At 43.3% G+C, this 20261-nt stretch overlaps 1 protein-coding gene across 1 annotated transcript in view; it reads right to left on the reverse strand.

Annotated features, from left to right (window-relative positions):
- LOC110528361 (neurofascin) overlaps window positions 1–18570 on the reverse strand; it is a 128693-nt gene extending 110123 nt beyond the window's left edge. The window contains exon 1 of the mRNA XM_036983948.1: window positions 18390–18570. The gene's annotated coding sequence lies outside the window, so the exon portion shown is untranslated. The remainder of the gene's footprint in view (window positions 1–18389) is intronic.
- Between the last annotated feature and the right edge of the window lie 1691 nt (window positions 18571–20261).

Raw genomic sequence — 20261 nt, forward strand, 5'->3', positions numbered from 1 at the left:
TGTATTGTAGTCTCTCTCCATGTATTGTAGTCTCACTCCATGTATTGTAGTCTCTCTCCATGTATTGTAGTCTCATCCCCATGTATTGTAGTCTCATCCCCATGTATTGTAGTCTCTCTCCATGTATTGTAGTCTCATCCCCATGTATTGTAGTCTCTCTCTCTCCATGTATTGTAGTCTCATCCCCATGTATTGTAGTCTCATCCCCATGTATTGTAGTCTCATCCCCATGTATTGTAGTCTCTCTTCATGTATTGTAGTCTCATCCCCATGTATTGTAGTCTCTCTCTCCACATGTATTGTAGTCTCTCTTCATGTATTGTAGTCTCATCCCCATGTATTGTAGTCTCTCCATGTATTGTAGTCTCATCCCCATGTATTGTAGTCTCTCTCTCCACATGTATTGTAGTCTCTCTTCATGTATTGTAGTCTCATCCCCATGTATTGTAGTCTCTCTCTCCACATGTATTGTAGTCTCTCTTCATGTATTGTAGTCTCTCCATGTATTGTAGTCTCATCCCCATGTATTGTAGTCTCTCCATGTATTGTAGTCTCATCCCCATGTATTGTAGTCTCTCTCTCCACATGTATTGTAGTCTCTCTTCATGTATTGTAGTCTCTCTCTCCACATGTATTGTAGTCTATCCATGTATTGTAGTCTCATCCCCATGTATTGTAGTCTCTCTCCATGTATTGTAGTCTCATCCCCATGTATTGTAGTCTCTCTCCATGTATTGTAGTCTCTCTCCATGTATTGTAGTCTCTCTCCATGTATTGTAGTCTCTCTCTCCACATGTATTGCAGTCTCTTTACATATATTGTAGTCTCTCTCCACATGTATTGTAGTCTCTCTCCATGTATTGTAGTCTCATCCCCATGTATTGTAGTCTCTCTCCATGTATTGTAGTCTCATCCCCATGTATTGTAGTCTCTCTCCATGTATTGTAGTCTCTCTCTCCACATGTATTGCAGTCTCTTTACATATATTGTAGTCTCTCTCTCCACATGTATTGTAGTCTCTCTCCATGTATTGTAGTCTCTCTCCACATGTATTGTAGTCTACCTATATAACGTAATGACGTAATGACGCCATGGAAAATACAGCGCTACACAGAACAACAGCAGAAAAATACTAAGCACACACTTCCAACAACTAAACAAGTTCAAGTCATTTGAAAGAGCAAGAACATTTCAGCAAGACAACTCAAAGGTGAAATTCATTAACACAAAGATAATGGAATTCATTGCCCTTGAAATCAACCATCCTCTGTCGTGGATGATGTTGGCTTTCGTCGACTGGTCGAGCCCCGGTACACACTATTTTTCAGATGTTGCCCTACCGGAGTTACACAGTACTGTTGAAACGTACAGTACATCTATGAGCTACTTGCTATGGGCGTCACTGCTATTAGCTTCAAAACGGACATTTGGCGATGTCAGCCCATGAGCATGCTGAGTCTGACAGCACAGTGGGTCAACGAGGATTTCGTACTGAGTAAAGTCATATTTCATGCTCAAGAATGTGCTGGTTCTCATACCGCTGCTGCCATTTCAATGGCATTTGAGAACGTGTTTGAAACTTGGAAACATGAACACACTCCTAGCTCCATTCAAACAACTGACTGGATAAATAAGCTCATCAACTGTGTCTGCAGCAGACGTGATACCCTCTGTCATGGTATTGAAACGCCTGATCAACAAAACGGCAGACACCGTGGGGTTAAAACTTACAAAAGTACGTGAGGCTGTGAACAAGCGATTAGGTGGAATTCTCTCTGAGCCTCTTTACTGTGTCGCCACCATGCTCAACGCTAGGTACAAGGACCGCTACTTCGATGCAGACAAGAAACAGGGTTTACCTGAAATGTTACATTCACAGCTGGACAAGATGAACCGACTGAACAAATGAACAAGTGAAAGATATGAATGTTTTGATTATGTTTTACTGGTAATGGGGACATTCGTATATCCCAACAATATAACTTTTTGGTCAGTGTGGTGTGATGTGTGTGGCGTGTGGTACCTTTACTTAACTAGGCAAGTCAGTTAAGAACAAATTCCTATTTACAATGACGGCCTAGCCCGGCCAAACCAGGACGCTGGGCCAACTGTGCGCCGCCTTATGGGACTCGCAATCACGGCCGGATGTGATACAGCCTGGATTCGAACCAGGGACTGTAGTGACACCTCTTGCACTGAGATGCAGTGCCTTACACCGCTGCGTCCGTGTGTGTGTTAACTATTTAACTGTACAATAATATTTTAAAGGACGATGTTAAATATCGCTATCGTTTTTTTGGCCAGGAAAATAACGGATATCAGTATCAGCCAAAAATGTCATATCGGTGCATCCCTAATTTCTACTGATATGCGGGCCAGTTATGATTTTCATGTGCACATTTTTGTGGAACAGTCTTCATATCGCAAAATCAATGTCATGTGGTTAAACAAAATTCAATATAAATGAAAATGATACAAATCTAAAAATAACTTCTATTGCCATTGCCCATATCTAAAAATAGACCACATAAAACAACAAATAAAAACAATGCAGCCAGCAGGTAGAAAATATCCTGATAAAAATAATATAATATTAATCACATTGGCTACGCATGGTCTGTCTGGAAGGAAATTGAAACATTGAATCAACTATTTACTTGGTCCTGCCGGACCAAAGCTCATGCTAGCAAACTTGCAACATTGTATAAAATATTCTGGGCCCTCAGACTTTCCGGAGCCAGTAACCAACCCTGAATTGTGAATTGTCATGGTGAAAACGTATTGATACAACAGTAGCTAAGATGTGGAGAAGTCTGTCCATAATAAAGCGCTGCTCTACCTTCTTAACAACACTATCAACAAGGCAGGTCCTACAGGTCCTAGTTTTGTCGCGCCTGGACTATTGTTTAGTCATGTGGTTAGGTGAAAATTGCATATTCATATCAATCTCTCCTGACTCAAAGTGGAGGAGAGATTGACTTGATCACTACTTGTATTTATGAGAGGTATTGACATGTTGAATGCACCGAGCTGTCTGTTTGAACTCCTGGCGCACAGCTCAGACACCCATCCATACTCCACAATACATGCCACCAGAGGTCTCCTCACAGTCCCCAAGTCCAGAACAGACTATGGGAGGCGCACAGTACTACATAGAGCCATGACTACATGGAACTATGACTACATGGAACTCTATTCCACATCAAGTAACTGATGCAAGCAGTACATTTAGATTTAAAAAACTGATACAAACACATCTTATGGAACAGCGGGGACTGTGAAGCAACACAAACATAGGCACAGACACATGCATACAAACACACAATAACATACGCACTATACACACATACACGTGGATTTTGTGTTGTAGATATGTGGTAGTAATAATAAAGTGGCAGGTAGCCTAGTGGTTAGAGCGTTGGGCCGAAAGGTTGCTAGATCGAATCCCCGAGCTGACAAGGTAAAAATCTGTCCTTCTGCCCCTGAACAAGGCAGTCAACCCACTGTTCCTAGGCCGTCATTGTAAATAAGAATTTGTTCTTAACTGACTTGCCTAGTTGAACAAACGTTACGTAGTAGAGTAGGGGCCTAAGGGCACACATGTGTTATAAAATCTGTTGTGAATATATTGTAATGTTTTTAAAAAATGTATAACTGCCTTCATTTTGCTGGACCCCTGGATGAGTAGAACCCTGACTTGCCTAGTTAAATAAAGGTTAAAAGGTCAAATAAAATAAAACATTAAAAAGAGTAGCTGTTGCCTTGGCAGGAGCTAATGGGGACTTGTAAATGGAATTAAATAAACTAAAAATGTGTGTCACACAACTGTAGCCTAGGTTGTGCGCTCTGCAAATAACGTGTCCACTGTGAGAGCAAAATTGCAAGATTATGTTATAATACTGTAATTGCATCAAATGGTTGTTTTATGCAACAGAATAGTGGGTTCTTAGAATACTCTCATCTGTGTGTGTTCTACTGAGGATGGGCCTCTGGGAGATTTAACACTGACAGAAGAACTACGATGTCTTTGGGTGATAAACCTAACAAGACCGCATTCCATAGCATGAGTTGGTGTTTATGTGCTGGGAGGTACCAGGGTGGAGATGGCTCCAGTATGGATAATGATGAGAGGAACTTTGTTTTGGGGGCCAGACCCTGCATTCTACACAATGACAGCAGTCTTTACAGCAGATAATGTTTGCTGTGAATTATTAGTATCTTTCATACGAATCAAAACCTTGTGACCCATTCCATACTTCTAATGTTTGTCATGAACATTCAGGAGGATGGATTTTGCTATAAAATGCTGTGGCTCAAATCTGCTCGTTGGGCTCTCAACGAATCACCTACAGGTGGGTCGTTGACAAGCTTCATTATTGCAATAATTAATCATTGTTATTAATACATTTTGAATAAAGTAATATCCTGATTGGTGATTCACCTTGTCTCTCCTCATTATTGATTAGAATTTCCACGACACCACTCCTAAAATGACAACGGTAAGACTGCAATAATAATATATTAATGCATTCAACAGAAATTACAGTAACCAAACAAACATTGTAGAATAGAAATTATGGGAATTAACGGTAAATGTACAACTGGTTATACTATATATATATATATATATATATATATATATACACAGTTGTAAGTCAGAAGTTTACATACACTTATGTTGGAGTCATTAAAACTCATTTTTCAAACACTCCACTGTCAAAGGTGTGTACGGGAGGCAAAGTCAGGTGCAGGAGTGCAGAGTGTAGTGAACAGGGGCACTTTAATTCCGTTCCAAAATACACAGCACATAAAAACAATAACGTGCCAAAAACACAGACCATAAAAACAATAACGTGCCAAAAACACAGAACATAAAAACAATAACGTGCCAAAAACACAGAACATGACAAAAGTAAAGCGCCCGACAATAATCCACAATACAAAACAAACAATTACACACAAATACATGATGGGATCCAGAGGACTAAATACATGTAGAATGATTAGGGAATGAAAACCAGGTGTGTATGGGACAAGACAAAACAAATGTTCGGCCGAATGCCGCCCGAACAAGGAGAGGAGCCGACTTCGGCGGAAGATGTGACATCCACAAATGTCTTGTTAACAAACTATAGTTGTGTCAAGTTGGTTAGGACAATTACTTTGTGCCTGACACAAGTCATTTTTCCAACAATTGTTCACAGACAGATTACTTCACTGTGTCACAATTCCGGTGGGTCAGAAGTTTACATAGACTAAGTTGACTGTGCCTTTAAACAACTTGGAAAATTCCAGAAAATAATGTCATGGCTTTAGAAGCTTCTGATAGGCTAATTGACATAATTTGAGCCAATTGGAGGGGTACCTGTGGATGTATTTCAAGGCCTACCTTCAAACTCAGTACCTCTTTGCGTGACATCATGGGAAAATCAATAGAAATCAGCCAAGACCTCCACAAGTCTAGAAGACCTCCACAAGTCTAGGAGACCTCCACAAGTCTGGTTCATCCTTGGGAGCAATTTCCAAACGCCTGAAGGTACCACATTCATCTGTACAAACAATAGCATGCAAGTATAAACACCATGGGACCACGCAGCCGGCATAACGCTCAGGAAGGAGACGCGTTCTGTCTCCTAGAGATGAACAGGCCTACAAACCTGACTCAGTTACACCAGCTCTGTCAGGAGGAATGGGCCAAAATTCACCCAATTTATTGTGGGAAGCTTGTGGAAACCTACCCGAAACGTTTGATCCAAGTTAAACAATTTAAAGGCAACGCTACCAAATACTAATTGACTGTATGTAATCTTCTGACCAACTGGGAATGTTATGAAAGAAATACAAGCTGAAATAAATCATTCTCTCTCCTATTATTCTGACATTTCACATTCTTAAAATAAAGTGGTGATCCTAACTGACCTAAAACAGGGAATTGTTACTAGGATTATATTTCAGGAATTGTGAAAAAACGATTTTAAATGTATTTGGCTAAAGTGTATGTAAACTTCCGACTTCAACAGGAAGGAAGGTCGGTTTAGGGCTTTGTGTGTCTGATGAACCCAGAAGTCCCTAGAAAACAGTGGCAATTGTTGCTGATGACTACCCTGGCTAAATAAATACAATGAAATGAATGATCACTCTCATTCAAATGCCATACCCAGAATAAATAAATAATGCTTTGGCACAAAATAGCATAATATTTTAGAAAATATGATGAACATCATCAAAGTGTGAGGAAAGTGGTCAATGTCTTTATACAAAACTACCTTAGACAAAAAGCAGGTATTTCTTTCTTTCATTGATTGATTCATTGATTGATTTGACATGAAATTCAAAACTACTAAACGGTGCTTTTAGAGTAACAGCATCATAAAAATATTACTTTTCATCGTTTTCCAAATATTTTCTAACCTCAATAAAAATGGAGTCTAAATTGTTGTACCAGTAGCTAGTGTAGCAGATTTCCTGCACTCACCAAGAGGCTATAGACAGACTAGTAATGATTAACTATAAAGGATTCACTATAGGCTATTTTCCTCTCTGAAGAACACCAGATGCTACCTACAGATGAGCCTAATGAAACAAACCAGCACACAGACACACACAGAGCAATACACACATACAGACACACACAGAGCAATACACACATACAGACACACACAGAGCCATACACACATACAGACACACACAGAGCCATACACACATACAGCACACACAGAGCCATACACACATACAGGCACACACAAAATATGTGTCTCCTAACATGTAGGATAAAAGAAAACAGAATAGAACACTATAAGTTAGCGCTTAGTAATATTTGGTTTAAGAATAGAATAGAAAATAATAAAATAGGTAAAACCAGAAGTTAAACACAGTATCTAAAAGCAAGATCTATTTGGCATTCATGTAATGTGTTAGTAACTTATCTGAACAGAGTTTTCCTGCACTGCTTTTGTCCTTATCAAAACTGAAAAGTCCTCTGTCAGATTTGTCCTTGATAAATATGCATGTCCCAATGTTGCAGTGCTACGTGCAGAGAAGCAGCAGAGAGCACACAATGCTTCTCTCTCTCTTTCTCTGGGGAAGGAAGAAAGAGAAAGACACATTTCTCATGATAGGACGACTGATTCATGCATGTGTGCATGCTTTCTGGTATAAACAACTCATTCTGTGTCTGAATGAGATTGTATCTTCCTGACCTACAGAATGAGACTTGAGTGCCAAGGTCTGAATTAAAATCTGCAGTACTTCTAGCGGTCTGGCTCAGTTCAATGCCAGCTAAGCTATGGAGAGGAAAGCCACACACATACACACTCACACAGTGCCAGATAAGCCACTGAGAGGACAGCAGGGTTCTCTAATGCAGATTTCATTAACCTATCGCTGCGCACCTCCGCGGGTCTCCCCACAACCTCCTGGCCAGGCCAAGACTGACCACAATGCAGTGCTCCAATCAGCTAACAGCTAACAGCATGCTAGCATACAAGGGGATCACTGAAAGAGAGGCCATATGGCCCAGAACATTGTGAGGGACTGCGATAAGATGGTCGGATGGACCAACACACATATAATGTACACAGAAACAAAGAAGCACATATACAGCCAGTATGTGACTGGGGTTTGGGCACCTGCTTGTGTAAGTGGTAAACACACACACAGTTTCTAGATTTGACTCTCAGATTGGAATCAAACACAAAGGATATGTGAGGTAATGGTGGTGAACCATCTAGCATGTACCTACTCACTACCCTCAATTGGAGCAAAGCTGTAATGTTTGACTTGATCGAGTTCAGATATCAGCCATCAACATTCAAAAGGCATTCAGCAGAGACTAGAGAAGTTCTGACACCAGTAGAGAACAACACTGTTCAGAAAATGAAACAGCAGCACTTGGTGGTGAAACATGTGTACTGCAACACAGAGATAAATCCCCATCAACAATAAGATCACAAGACCAACAACCACTCGACCCTGGTTGTTGCCAAATTCCAAATGAACTCCTAGTCCCTACTCACTATGCGTATAGATCTGAACTGATTTGGTAGGTGTTAGCAATATGGGATTAGCTCCACCTTTCCCTCTGACAACTACTGTTGCTACGGAGTTTATAGACCGACATGACATATCTGGGGTTATAGGAACTGTGACTGATTTGGACTCTTACATGTCTTTGAAGCCTGACAACACATCTGCCATTGTCTCCAAATCATCACACGCATCTCTCCTTCTGTTGTTAATCAGAGGAAACCCACAGCCTGCCGTCAAACAGACCACATCCGAATTCAAGGGTTTGATTTCCCTTCTTGATGAGGCATTGTTTGTGTGTGTGTGTGTGTGTGTGTGTGTGTATGTGTGTGTGTGTGTGTGTGTGTGTGTGTATATGTGTGCGTGTGTATTCATATGTGAAAGGGTCCTCTTGACCTATAGGCTAAGAGAAGGACTGACAAAATGTATCCATAAAGGGGTTGATGACAGATCCATATCCCCACACTAAAGACGGTCTCTCCATAGCTAGAAGAGAGCCCAGCTCCAGTTCACAGTCCTGGCTGGCTACCATTCAAACCTGGCATCTTTCATTCATAACCAAAATAATATGGCAGAGGATCAGTTGAGTTGAGAAGCAGGGAATATAATCTTATTCTGATGGGTCTGTCTGTATGTTTGCAAAAAAAACAGAAGCTATGTATGTGGTCAGGCGAAATTAGTGGGGACAGAATCTTCTCTAGCCTACAGGCATAATGTTGAACTCAAATCTCTTCTTGACTTTTTTACTGGACTGATGTCTAAGTAATTCAGTTAGTTCAGACCAGGATCCTTCGTCCCTTACTTTCTGACTCCCAATTCAGACCAGGATCCTTCGTCCCTTACTTTCTGACTCCCAATTCAGACCAGGATCCTTCGTCCCTTAATTTCTGACTCCCAATTCAGACCAGGATCCTTCCTTAATAGACCAAAAGCAAAATGTTGGCATCTTATTAGATAAAGATATTATCATGTTAATTCCATCTGTCTGTCTGTCTGTCGTAAGGGCTATAGAGGGAAACATCTGTCTGTCTGTCTGTCTGTCTGTTGTAAGGGCTATAGAGGGAAACATCTGTCTGTCTGTCTGTCTGTTGTAAGGGCTATAGAGGGAAACATCTGTCTGTCTGTCTGTCGTAAGGGCTATAGAGGGAAACATCTGTCTGTCTGTCTGTTGTAAGGGCTATAGAAGGAAACATCTGTCTGTCTGTCTGTCTGTTGTAAGGGCTATAGAGGGAAACATCTGTCTGTCTGTCTGTTGTAAGGGCTATAGAGGGAAACATCTGTCTGTCTGTTGTAAGGGCCATAGAGGGAAACATCTGTCTGTCTGCCTGTCTGTTGTAAGGGCCATAGAGGGAAACATCTGTCTGTCTGTCTGTCTGTCTGTCGTAAGGGCTATAGAGGGAAACATCTGTCTGTCTGACTGTCGTAAGGGCTATAGAGGGAAACATCTGTCTGTCTGTCTGTCGTAAGGGCTATAGAGGGAAACATCTGTCTGTCTGTCTGTCTGTCGCAAGGGCTATAGAGGGAAACATCTGTCTGTCTGTCTGTCATAAGGGCTATAGAAGGAAACATCTGTCTGTCTGTCTGTCGTAAGGGCTATAGAGGGAAACATCTGTCTGTCTGTCTGTCATAGGGGCTATAGAGGGAAACATCTGTCTGTCTGTCTGTCTGTCGTAAGGGCTATAGAGGGAAACATCTGTCTGTCTGTCTGTTGTAAGGGCTATAGAGGGAAACATCTGTCTGTCTGTCTGTCTGTTGTAAGGGCTATAGAGGGAAACATCTGTCTGTCTGTCTGTCTGTCGTAAGGGCTATAGAGGGAAACATCTGTCTGTCTGTCTTTCGTAAGGGCTATAGAGGGAAACATCTGTCTGTCTGTCTGTTGTAAGGGCTATAGAAGTAAACATCTGTATGTCTGTCTGTCGTAAGGGCTATAGAGGGAAACATCTGTCTGTCTGTCTGTTGTAAGGGCTATAGAGGGAAACATCTGTCTGTCTGTCTGTTGTAAGGGCTATAGAGGGAAACATCTGTCTGTCTGTCTGTTGTAAGGGCTATAGAGGGAAACATCTGTCTGTCTTTCTGTTGTAAGGGCTATAGAGGGAAACATCTGTCTGTCTGTCTGTTGTAAGGGCTATAGAGGGAAACATCTGTCTGTCTGCCTGTTGTAAGGGCTATAGAGGGAAACATCTGTCTGTCTGTCTGTCGTAAGGGCTATAGAGGGAAACATCTGTCTGTCTGTCTGTTGTAAGGGCTATAGAGGGAAACATCTGTCTGTCTGTCTGTCTGTTGTAAGGGCTATAGAAGGAAACATCTGTCTGTCTGTCTGTCTGTTGTAAGGGCTATAGAAGGAAACATCTGTCTGTCTGTCTGTCTGTCTGTCTGTCTGTCTGTCTATTGTAAGGGCTATAGAGGGAAACATCTGTCTACTAATGTTGCTATCTCCATTGTGCTATCTCCAAATCCATGCTCCTTTAGTAATTCTATTCAATAGGAATTTGTCAGTGTGCCAGTCAGTCAGTGAATGTGAAGGGGGTCTTAGTTATAGTTCCAGATGACATGTGCCCAGTTCTGCTGCTGTATTTAAGCTGTGCCAGAGACTGCCTGCTGGGAGTTTAGTTTATTAGGATCCCCATTAACTACTTCATAGGCAGCAGCTACGCTTACTGGGGTCCACATAAGATGTACAAATACATGACAGAGTACAGAACAGTAATAGACAAGAACAATGTAAGATACTCCATTAAATGATATGTTTTCATTCTTACCACCAAATCTTTTGATGTAACATTTAACATTTTTGATAAAACCTACTCCAAACAGCAAATCACTTCCTTATCCTTGTTGTGTAGGGGCCCCAAAAAACTTGAACAAAGGCTCCAAAAACACCCAAATACATCCTTTTAGTATAGTGATGCAGGTCTTTAGATGTTGTACTCATGAAATTGTGACATTCTTTATCCCCAATGGTATTTTCCGTTTTGCGCGCCTCTAGCCATTTCCCGTATCCAGCTGTTCCATTGTGTAGCCTGCTGCTACAGATAACTGTCAAAATAAAGGACATTTTTAAGGTTAGGGTTAAGTTCAGGCTTTAACTCCAAATCTTATGGTTAGGCATTATTAACTCTGAATGGTTAAGGTAAGGGTTAAGGTTTGGAACAGGCTTAAAAAATAAATCACAAAAACAACTTTCTATTGCAACCTTTAGCACTTGAGGCAGATTGAAACGTCCATCTGCCATCCCCAAAGCCTTAGCAAAACCAAAACCTACATGAACGTAACAACACTCACTGTTGCCCCTAGTGGCCGTTTTCCACATCTTCTGATGGCCACAGACATGGATGGAATGCTGACTTGTGTCACGGGTGTATTTATATATATAAAGTGAGGGAAAAAATGTATTTGATCCCCTGCTGATTTTGTACGTTTGCCCACTGACAAAGAAATGATCAGTCTATAATTTTAATGGTAGGTTTATTTGAACAATAACAACAACAAAATCCAGAAAAACACATGTCAAAAATGTTATAAATTGATTTGCATTTTAATGAGGGAAATAAGTATTTGACCCCCCTGCAATAATGAGTTAGTACTTGGTGACAAAACCCTTGTTGGCAATCACAGAGGTCAGACATTTCTTGTAGTTGGCCACCAGGTTTGCACACATCTCAGGAGGGATTTTGTCCCTCTCCTCTTTGCAGATCTTCTCCAAGTCATCAAGGTTTCGAGGCTGACGTTTGGCAACTCGAACCTTCAGCTCCCTCCACAGATTTTCTATGGGATTACGGTCTGAAGACTGGCTAGGCCACTCCAGGACCTTAATGTGCTTCTTCTTGAAACCACTCCTTTGTTGCCTTGGCCGTGTGTTTTGGGTCATTGTCATGCTGGAATACCCATCCATGACCCATTTTCAATGCCCTGGCTGAGGGAAGGAGGTTCTCACCCAAGATTTGACGGTACATGGTCCCTTTGATGAAGTGAAGTTGTCCTGTCCCCTTAGCAGAAAAACACCCCCAAAGCATAATGTTTCCACTGCTGCAGGATTTCAGTCCTTCATGGAGTAGTGTGTTACCAATTGTTTTCTTGGTGACTATGGTCCCAGCTGCCTTGAGATCATTGACAAGATCCTCCCGTGTAGTTCTGGGCTGATTCCTCACCGTTCTCATTATCATTGCAAATCCACGAGGTGAGATCTTGCATGGAGCCCCAGGCCGAGGGAGATTGACAGTTCATTAGTGTTTCTTCCATTTGCGAATAATCGCACCAACTGTTGTCACCTTCTCACCAAGCTGCTTGTCGATGGTCTTGTAGCCCATTCCAGCTTTGTGTAGGTCTACAATCTTGTCCCTGACATCCTTGGAGAGCTCTTTGGTCTAGGCCAAGGTGGAGAGTTTGGAATCTGATTGATTGATTGCTTCTGTGGACAGGTGTCTTTTATACAGGTAACAAACTGAGATTAGGAGCACTCCCTTTAAGAGTGTGCTCCTAATCTCAGCTCGTTACCTGTATAAAAGACACCTGGGAGCCAGAAATCTTTCTGATTCAGAGGGGGTCAAGTACTTATTTCCCTCATTAAAATGCAAATCAATTTATAACATTTTTGACATGCAGATTTTGTTGTTGTTACCTCTCACTGTTCAAATAAACCTACCATTAAAATTATAGACTGATCATTTCTTTGTCAGTGGGCAAACGTACAAAATCAGCAGGGGATACTTTTTTCACTCGCTGTAGATGTCTCAAGGGAGCGTTGAGGGAGTGTGCAATTGGCATGCTGACTGCAGGAATGTCAAAAAGAGCTGTTTAAGAGTATTTAATGTTCATTTCTCTACCATGAGTAGCCTCCAATGTCGTTTTATTTGGCAGTATGTCCAACTGGCCTCACAACTGCAGACCACCTGTAACCATGCCAGCCCAGGACCTCCACATCCGGCTTCTTCACCTGCGAGATTGTCAGAGATCAGCCACCCAGACAGCTGATGAAACTGAGGACTATTTCTGTCTGTAATAAAGCTCTTTTGTGGGGAAAAACTGATTCTGATTGGCTGGGCCCGGCTCCCCAGTGGGTGGGCCTGGCTCCCAGGCCCACCCATGGCTATGCCCCTGCCCGGTCATGTGAAATCCATAGATTAGGGCCTCATGAATTTATTACAATTGACTGATTCCTTATATGAACTGTAAATCAGTCAAATTGTTGAAATTGTTGCATGTTGCGTTTATATTCTTGCTCAATAATAATTCCGGCACCGACAGAGATGGCCGCCTCGCTTCACGTTCCTAGGAAACTATGCAGTATTTTGTTTTTTTTACGTGTTATTTCTTACATTGGTACCCCAGGTAATCTTAGGTTTCATACATACAGTCGGGAAGAACTACTGAATATAAGAGCAACGTCAACTCACCATCAGTACGACCAGGAATATGACTTTCCCGAAGCGGATCCTGTGTTTTGCCTTCCACCCAGGACAATGGATCGGATCCCAGCCGACGAACCAAAACAAAGACGTTGTAAAAGAGGGAAACGAAGCGGTCTTCTGGTCAGGCTCCGGAGGCGGGCACATCGCACACCACTCCCTAGCATACTACTCGCCAATGTCTAGTCTCTTGACAACAAGGTTGATGAAATCCGAGCAAGGGTAGCATTCCAAAGAGACATCAGAGACTGTAACGTTCTTTGCTTCACGGAAACATAGCTCACTCGAGAGACACTAATGGAATCGGTGCAGTCAGCTGGTTTCTTCACGCATCGCGCTGACAGAAACAAACATCTTTCTGGTAAGAAGAGGGGCGGAGGAGTATGCCTTATGATTAACGAGACGTGGTGTGATCGCAACAAAATACAGGAACTCAAGTCCTTCTGTTCACCTGACTTAGAATTCCTCACAATCACATGTCGACCGCATTATCTACCAAGGGAATTCTCTTCGATTATAATCACAGCCGTACATATTCCCCCCCCAAGCAGACACATCGATGGCCCTGAACGAACTTTATTTGACTCTTTGCAAACTGGAAACCACATATCCTGAGGCTGCATTCATTGTGGCTGGGGATTTTAACAAGGCTAATCTGAAAACAAGACTCCCTAAACTGTATCAGCATATCGATTGCGCAACCAGGGCTGGTAAATCCTTGGATCATTGCTATTCTAACTTCCGCGACGCATATAAGGCCCTCCCCCGCCCTCCTTTCGGAAAAGCTGACCACGACTCCATTTTGTTGCTCCCTGCCTACAGACAGAAGCTAAAACAAGAAGCTCCCACGCTCAGGTCTGTTCAACGCTGGTCCGACCAATCTGATTCCACGCTTCAAGACTGCTTCGATCAGGTGGACTGGGATATGTTTCCAACAACAACATTGACAAATATGCTGATTCGGTGAGCGAGTTCATTAGAAGGTGCATTGACGATGTAGTTCCAATAGCAACGATTAAAACATTCCCAAACCAGAAACCGTGGATTGATAGCAGCAATCGTGTGAAACTGAAAGCGCGAACCACTGCTTTTAACCAGGGCAAGGTGACCGGAAAAATGACCAAATACAAACAGTGTAGCTATTCCCTCCGCAAGGCAATCAAACAAGCTAAGCTTCAGTATAGAGACAAAGTAGAGTCACAATTCAACGGTTCAGATACAGGTATGTGGCAGGGTCTACAGTCAATCACGGATTACAAAAAGAAAACCAGCCCAGTCACAGACCAGGATGCCTTGCTCCCAGGCAGACTAAATAACTTTTTTTGCCCGCTTTGAGAACAATACAGTGCCACTGACACGGCCCGCAACCAAAACCTGCGGACTCTCCTTCACTGCAGCCGACGTGAGTAAAACATTTAAACGTGTTAACCCTCGCAAGGCTGCAGGCCCAGACGGCATCCCCAGCCGCGTCCTCAGAGCATGCGCAGACTAGCTGGCTGGTGTGTTTACGGACATATTCAATCAATCCTTATCCCAGTCTGCTGTTCCCACATGCTTCAAGAGGGTCACCATTGTCCCTGTTCCCAAGAAAGCTAAGGTAACTGAGCTAAACGACTACCGCCCCGTAGCACTCACTTCCGTCATCATGAAGTGCTTTGAGAGACTTGTCAAGGACCATATCACCTCCAGCATACCTGACACCCTAGACCCACTCCAATTTGCTTACCGCCCAAATAGGTCCACAGACGACGCAATCTCAACCACACTGCACACTGCCCTAACCCATCTGGACAGCTCAGCATTTAACACCATAGTACCCTCCAAATTCGTCATCAAGCTCGATACCCTGGGTCTCGACCCCGCCCTGTGCAACTGGGTACTGGACTTCCTGACGGGCCGCCCCCAGTTGGTGAGGGTGGGTAACAACATCTCCACCCCGCTGATCCTCAACACTGGGGCCCCACAAGGGTGCGTTCTGAGCCCTCTCATGTACTCCCTGTTCACCAACGACTGCGTGGCCATGCACACCTCCAACTCAATCATCAAGTTTGCGGACGACACTACAGTGGTATGCTTGATTACCAACAACGACGAGACGGCCTACAGGGAGGAGGGGAGGGCCCTCGGAGTGTGGTGTCAGGAAAATAACCTCACACTCAACGTCAACAAAACAAAGGAGATGATTGTGGACTTCAGGAAACAGCAGAGGGAGCACCCCCCTATCCACATCCCCCTATCCACAGAACTTGTTCTCAACTTGCCTACCTGGTTAAATAAAGGTTAAATAAAAAAATAAAATAAAAAACATCGATGGGACAGTAGTGGAGAGGGTAGTAAGTTTTAAGTTACACATCACGGACAAACTGAATTGGTCCACCCACACAGACAGCATCGTGAAGAAGGCGCAGCAGCACCTCTTCAACCTCAGGATGCAGAAGAAATTCGGCTTGTCACCAAAAGCACTCACAAACTTCTACAGATGCACAATCGAGAGCATCCTGTCTGGCTGTATCACCGCCTGGTACGGCAACTGCTCCGCTTACAACCGTAAGGCTCTCCAGAGGGCAGTGAGGTCTGCACAACGCATCACCGGGGGCAAACTACCTGCCCTCCAGGACACCTACACCACCCGATGTCACAGGAAGGCCATAAAGATCATCAAGGACAACAACCACCAGAGCCACTGCCTGTTCACCCCGCTATCATCCAGAAGGCGAGGTAGGTACATGTGCATCAAAGCTGGGACCGAGAGACTGAAAAACAGCTTCTATCTCAAGGCCATCAGAATGTTAAACAGCCACCACTAACATTGAGTGGCTGCTGCCAACTCACTGACTCAACTCCAGCCACTTTAATAATGGGAATTGATGGAAATTGATGGACAATATATCACTAGCCACTTTAAACAATGCTACTTAATATAATGTTTACATACCCTATATTACTCATCTCATATGTATATGTATATACTGTACTCTATATCATCTACCGCATCTTTTTGTAATACATGTATCACTAGCCACTTTAAACTATGCCACTTTGTTTACATACCCTACATTACTCATCTCATATGTATATACTGTACTCGATACCATCTACTGCATCTTGCCTATACCGTTCTGTACCATCACTCATTCATATAACTTTATGTACATATTCTTTATCCCTTTACACTTGAGTGTACAAGGTAGTAGTTTATGAATTGTTAGGTTAGATTACTCGTTGGTTATTACTGCATTGTCGGAACTAGAAGCACAAGCATTTCGCTACACTCGCATTAACATCTGCTAACCATGTGTATGTGACAAATAAATTTGATTTGATTTGTTTTGTGTGCAGTTAAAGCAGCAATCAGCAGTAGAAACAATAACAAAGTGGCCTCCCCACCCCTGGTCAACAGCTGAGGAATGGAGCTGGAGAAATGTAATCACTCTCAAATTCATAGACAGAGCTATGGATGCAAGCATTGACCATCAATGATATCAAAATTATAGTTTTAACCATGTTTTGAAGCTATATAGTGTTTGTTTATATTTTCTTTGTTAACAAACATTGGCGTAAACAAGCGTATATTTGGGGTTCTGATGGGTTACGACAGTTGATGCATTTCTAAGTAATATTCTTCCAGAATCAATGGGTAAGTGGAGCAGCGGTCTAAGGCACTGCATCACAGTGCGAGAGGTGTCACTACAGACCCGGGTCTGATCCCGGGCTGTATCACAACCGGCCGTGATCAGGAGTCCCATAGGGCGGCGTGCAACTGGCCCGGCGGCGTCCGGGTTAGGGGAGGGTTTGGTCAGGGGGGCTTTACTTTGTTCATTGCGCTCTAGCGACTCCTTGTGGCGGGCCAGGTGCCTGCAGGCTGCCCTCGGTCGTCAGGTGAACGGTGTTAAGCATGCGGGTGTTAAGAAGCGGTTTGGCGGGCCATGTTTAGGAGGACGTATGTCCCGAGCCCGTTGGGGAGTTGAGACAAGATCAATGAGACAAGATCAAAATGGGATATGACAAAATCAGAGAGAAAAAGAGGGGCAAAATACTTTAAAAAATACATTATAATAATCAATGCAATCATGTCATTCATTTAGAAGTCCAAAAAGGGATGTAGCAACTGCTGATTGCCCCTTTAAGGGCAAGGCCAGCTGCTTTGTTTTGAGCCAGTTGCAGCTTTGTCAGGTCTATCTTTACTGCACCTTAACATATTACTAGACATTAATCCAGATGTATTTAAGACCCGTTTATTGTTAATTAACCATTAAATGTGTAGGCCTAGCTAATTTGTCTTTACAGAGAGGCCTAGCGGATGTATGAATCACAATCAGAATGCTGAATAGAAGAGCTATGGGCCGTGCGTAGCTCGTTTGGTGACATGACGTGATTCAGATAACCAAACGAAACCCCTGAATTATCTCTGCATGACCAGCCTCCCCAAAGACTCTCTGTGGCGACAACACTCACATCCACTTCGAGGAGTGCTATCATCCTTCTATCTGTAGCATAAGTTACAGTACCAGCCACCCGCCCGCAGCTGCCGGCCTAACAAAACATCCATGCTGACAATCATTAAATAGCTATTGTGTCTCCTTCAATATTGTGTCAAACATCACAACTACCTATAAAGACATAAATGTGACTGGTGTGTGGAAATAAACAACTGTATACTGACCCTGTTTATAATCTGCGCAGAGCAGCAAAAAAGAACCCACCGCAGCATCATCCATCCATGCGCAGCGCATTAGGCTCGGCAACGTGAGAAGGCTGCACCCGGTCAAGAACGACTGCAGATGGCTGTACCGAAAACATCTACCATCTTTACCGAAGCTGCGGCATCCCTTCACAGCATAATTTAATCTCGACATCTTCAAATATTCATAAACCCGTTAGCCACTAGGCAATATGACACTATGCGAAAGTATGACCTATTATTAGAAGCCTGTTAGAGGAATGCTGTTGCTTACTTACCTGAGTGCCTGTGGCGTGACCGCAGATATTTCGCTGTTCCCTCTCTTTTCTCCGCTGTGTGTGTCAGCTCTGCAGTAGCATGTGTGAAAGTGTGTGCTTGTGCTCGTTATTTCGTGTAATGCGGTACAGGTCTCTCTCACTCTCTCACTCCCTGTTCCTCCTCTCTCGCTATCCGTGAAGCCGCAATCACATCTTCGGCTGGTGCGCGCTCCCGGTCAGTGGGTCGATGTGAGTACATGGCGCGGGCGTCCTGGGGTAGCGCTGGACAGGTGTTGAGGGGCGGGGAAGGAGAAAAGAGAGGTTGACTGGTGACAGTAAAGACTGCTGGTGAGGTGCTATTTATTTAAGGAGAGGTGGAAGTTACAGAGGATTATTGTTTTCTTAAATGTGATTGTTTTCTGGAATAACTCATATGTGTTGAGTTACAGACAGAGAGCTGTGGATTACTCCATGCAGCCACCATTTCTGTTCCCTCATTGCCCAAAACCCATTCTATCTCTCACAAAGCTCTTCTGTCAAAAAGACAGTGTGGTCTTTGACAGCCAGAAGAATCCATATATCAGCCACACACTGGCACTTCTCGGTGTGTGTGTGTGTGTGTGTGTGTGTGTGTGTGTGTGTGTGTGTGTGTGTGTGTGTGTGTGTGTGTGTGTGTGTGTGTGAGTGAGTGAGTGAGTGAGTGAGTGAGTGAGTGAGTGAGTGAGTGAGTGAGTGAGTGTGTGAAGAAGAAGAAGAGACGCCTTCAGGAACGCTTAGCGGAACACAAGTACGCCATACGGGTAGGCAATGAAGACTACCCCATGGCAAGGTACTACAAGTCCCTACACCATGGCAAGGCACTACAAGTCCCTACACCATGGCAAGGCACTACAAGTCCCTACACCATGGCAAGGCACTACAAGTCCCTACACCATGGCAAGGCACTACAAGTCCTTACACCATGGCAAGGCACTACAAGTCCCTACACCATGGCAAGGCACTACAAGTCCCTACACCATGGCAAGGCACTACAAGTCCTTACACCATGGCAAGGTACTACAAGTCCCTACACCATGGCAAGGCACTACAAGTCCCTACATCATGGCAAGGCACTACAAGTCCTTACACCATGGCAAGGCACTACAAGTCCTAACACCATGGCAAGGCACTACAAGTCCCTACACCATGGCAAGGCACTACAAGTCCCTACACCATGGCAAGGCACTACAAGTCCCTACACCATGGCAAGGCACTACAAGTCCCTACACCATGGCAAGGCACTACAAGTCCCTACACCATGGCAAGGCACTACAAGTCCCTACACCATGGCAAGGCACTACAAGTCCTTACACCATGGCAAGGCACTACAAGTCCCTACACCATGGCAAGGCACTACAAGTCCCTACACCATGGCAACCCTGTCTCCCTACAAGCTATGGGTATTGATCGTATTCCGGCCTCTATTAGAAAAGGGAACCGTCTTAAACAGTTAAACCAAAGGGAAAGTTTTGGGATTTACAAACTACAGGCCACTAAATACCCTGGTTTAAATGAAGATATGGATTTACAAACTACAGGCCACTAAGTACCCTGGTTTAAATGAAGATACGGATTTACAAACTACAGGCCACTAAATACCCTGGTTTAAATGAAGATATGGATTTACAAACTACAGGCCACTAAGTACCCTGGTTTAAATGAAGATACGGATTTACAAACTACAGGCCACTAAGTACCCTGGTTTAAATGAAGATATGGATTTACAAACTACAGGCCACTAAATACCCTGGTTTAAATGAAGATATGGATTTACAAACTACAGGCCACTAAATACCCTGGTTTAAATGAAGATATGGATTTACAAACTACAGGCCGCTAAATACCCTGGTTTAA

Source organism: Oncorhynchus mykiss, chromosome 7, assembly GCF_013265735.2.
Source record: "Oncorhynchus mykiss isolate Arlee chromosome 7, USDA_OmykA_1.1, whole genome shotgun sequence".
NCBI lineage: Eukaryota > Metazoa > Chordata > Actinopteri > Salmoniformes > Salmonidae > Oncorhynchus > Oncorhynchus mykiss.